Here is a 3,870-nt window from a genome sequence, read left to right on the forward strand (position 1 = left end):
TATAGTAAGCATCCAACCAGACTTGTGACATATACTGGGATATGAGAATGGCAAGACTTGGAAATTTTCAAGAACTATGATTAATATGTTAAGGGCCCTAGAGAATAAACATCATGAATGAGCAGATGGGCAATGTAAACAGAGGGATAAAATTGTATGAATATAAAAAAAATGTGAGAGATCAGAATTCCCATGACACAAGTGAGGAATTCCTTCCTTTGACAGGTTCTTGGTCCACTGGGTCTCAGTGGACTGAGAAACTAGGTTCCAGGATATCATCATAGAGACTTCAAATACTGAAGAGCAATGGGAAGAAAATTATTGACTGAAGTGAACCAAGCCATTACAAGGTATGTAAGAACTGGGTGACAGCTACAAAGGTATAATATTTGCATAAAGAAGCACTAGTAGGAAAATTAGGAATCAGAAAAAAATACACACTTGTCCAACTTATTGTCAGGTACTGAGCCACAGACTGAGAAATCATGAAGTACAAAAATACAGAGCATATATCAGAGAAGGCTTCAACTTACATATACCTTTCCAACTAATGAAGATGAAAGAAAAAATGCCACACAACAGCCGTACAAACGACTCAGAGGTTAAGAGCGCCGATTGCTCTGCCCAAGGTATTGAGTTCGATTCCCGTGTGTTGTGCCGATGAATAGCCCGTTATCAATAATCGGAACGTGAGCGAAGAAGGCAAGGGCAGAGGAAACCTTCATCCGACGTTGGATGGCGATACAGATGGAGACCTATATTGGAACACCGAACTGAGCACTCCACGGTCCAAATGAGGAACAGAAAGATGAAGAAAATAAAAAAAGTAATCAGGAATGCGAGGGATGCGAGCACCCACTGATACAAGGGAACTGATATAATGAGAGTTCACCAAGGCCTGTTGGACTGGGACTGAACGAGGACGTGATCCAACCAGATTCTCTGAATGTGGCTGGCCCGGAGCCTTTTTGAAAAGCCATTGACAATGACACTGGGACTTGTGTCCTCTGCATATACTGGATTTTGGCGCTCCAGTCTGTTTGGACTCTCACCTTTCCTGGACCTGGAGGGAGGGGGGAGGAACTTGAACTTCCCACAGGGCAGGAAACCCTGACTGCTCTAGGGGATGGAGAGGGAGGAGGAGAGGGAATGGGGGGAGTGGGAGGGTGTTGGGAGGAGGGGCTGAAATGGAAACTTTTATAATTTAATAAAAAAAAAAACAAAAAAAACAGAACATAAAAAAAAATAAAAGGCAGAAAAAAAAAAAAAGAAGTCAGGACTGCGAGGGGTGCGTCCACCCACTGAGACGGTGTGATTGATCTAATGGGAGATCACTAAGGCCACCTGGACTGGGACTAAACGAGCATGTGATCAGCCCCGACTCTCTGAATGTGGCCGACAATGAGGACTGACATAGAAGGCAACGATAATGGCACTGGGTTTTGATTCTACTGTATTTACTGGCTTTTTGGGAGCCTAGTCTGTTTGGATGCATACCTTCCTAGACCTGAATGGATGGGGGAGGGCTTTGAACTTCCCACGGGGCAGGGCACCCTGACTTCTCTTAGGACTGAGGAGGGAGGGGGAAGGGGAAAGGAAGAGGGAAATGGGAGGAGAGGAGGAGGTGGATATTTTTAATAAATAAATAAATAAAAAGAAAAGATGCTAGAGTCTAGAAGCTGAAGGAGTAAAGGATTTTACTTATGGAAGAACATAGAAAAGAACCACATCTAACTTCTCAACCATTAAATATAAAGGGGAAGGGCTTAGTTTATCAAAAAAAATGCCAATTTAAAATTCTATATTTCCCAAATAAGCTTTAAAAGACTAGAAACTAAACACAAACAAAATCTGAGAGAATTTGTTGCAAAAAAAGGTTCTACTTTAAAGAGATGTTAGAGCAAAGAAAATTTTTTAGGGAGAAGACAAATGACGTGGGTTAGAAACAGATTCACAGAAAATGAAGAATGGGAATAAATGAACCCAAAGTGGAAACATATTCTCTGCTATTAATTTACCTAACAGATAATAATAGAAAACAATAATGACATCAGTGTATCTCATTATGCAAAAAATAAGAAGATGACAAAATGCAATCCTAACAATGCTCAACTTAAATCAAAATCAAAGCCAAGAAAGAGTGAAATTTAAAAGCAACAGCAAAATATCAGCTGGGTGGTGGTGGTGTATGCCTTTTGATCCTAGCCCTTGAGAGGCAGAGGCAGGGGGATCTCTATGAGTTCGAGGCCATCCTGGTCTACCAAGTGAGTTCCAGGATAGCCAGTGCTGTTACACAGAGAAACCCTGTCTCAAAACAATGAACAAAAAACCAAAGTCCACATGCAGGAAATAGTAACAAATATCATTGATTTTAACTATATTAGTAGCCACTTTGAGTACTAATTGTCTCAGTACATGAAGTGAGATGTTGACAGGCAACACTAAAAGAAAAAATGCAAAATATATGTAGCCAATAGACGCCTTTTTATAGTTCATATAGGTTAAAAATAAGTGAGCAAATAAAGACACATCATATACATGCTAATCAAACGAAAGAGGAAGAAGCTTAATTTTCAACAGAATGGATTTCACATTAAGAGAAGCAAACGGGCTTAAAAGAGGGTGCGCTACATAAAAAGAATCAGTTTTCCAAAAGGAAAGACTGTTTGTGAGCTGAATAATGGCACCATCTAAAAGAACCAAAAAATTAAAATGGAAAGAAAAAATAGATGCACCAAATGTTCTAAAGTCACAAATATGCGATGGACAAGCCTTCATCCAAACTCCTGCAAGAACTTCACAAATGTTCTCAGCAACTACCAAGGGTCAACTCATTGGTTCTTCTGGCTATACATGGGCAGAATTTTTTTTTTTTTGGTTTGTTGTGGTGTCTTATCTGAGGTAAAGAAATGCTTGTTCATGTCTCCCATAAAATGTCATCAAAATTACATGCTATTTTGCTCAAAATTCTAGAAAACTCATCATTGAAGATAAACTCTTGCCCATAAACTATGGGCTTTAGGTAAAAATGTTAGTGAAGATTTGCTAACAGAGGTACCATTCTGGTTGGGGGGTGATACTAAAGGGGAATTGGAATGTGTGTGGCCCGGTAGAATGTGGAACATCTTATTCTTTCCCTCTTCACTTTGCTATTATTTTAAAAGTGTTCAAAAAATAAAAATCATTTTAAAATCAAGTCAAAGGGAAAGAGTTTCTATGCTCAGACAACAATATCCTCTTGAAGTATTTATGTTCACTCTCTGTGAAGCCATTCAAACAAGTCATGACAAACTGTACACATTCTTTTCAGCCATTAGGAATGGTTGTATTTTTTAATGTTGACATTAATCTTTCCATTGCCAACAATCAGTTATGTACATCCAGATGAAAGAGGGCTCTTACATGTGGACTGGAATTTGACATCATGTTTTGATCAGCACAGAATAGCATAGCATTTAATGGTTCTTAATTAAAAAGCAGTTACTGATTTCCTTTCAAAAATTCAACATGAACATTAATTGTAACTTTAATAATACAGGTTTTTCTTACATACTGTAGAAAATATATATGCATGTATATTTCTAATAAATAGCACAGACCTGCAATAAAATTCATGAGCAGTAGTAATTAAAATACAGTAGCAACAGAGTACAAAAACATACAGACTTTCTCAAGTTGCATAATTCAGACAAAAAGATAATTAATTTTATTGCACTGTTCCCTACCCCTAAAAAAACAAAAACATAAAATTCAGCGTACAGGAGCATTCAGGATGAAGGTCAGTGTAGGGAAATCAGTAGCACCTTTAGTAATTAAAATGATTGTCAATACTTCCAGGAAGCCTAAATAGAGCATTACTGACTTTATAAA

The sequence above is a fragment of the Myodes glareolus genome, chromosome 26 (genome assembly GCF_982192425.1).
Source record: "Myodes glareolus chromosome 26, mMyoGla1.1, whole genome shotgun sequence".
NCBI classification, from domain to species: domain Eukaryota; kingdom Metazoa; phylum Chordata; class Mammalia; order Rodentia; family Cricetidae; genus Myodes; species Myodes glareolus.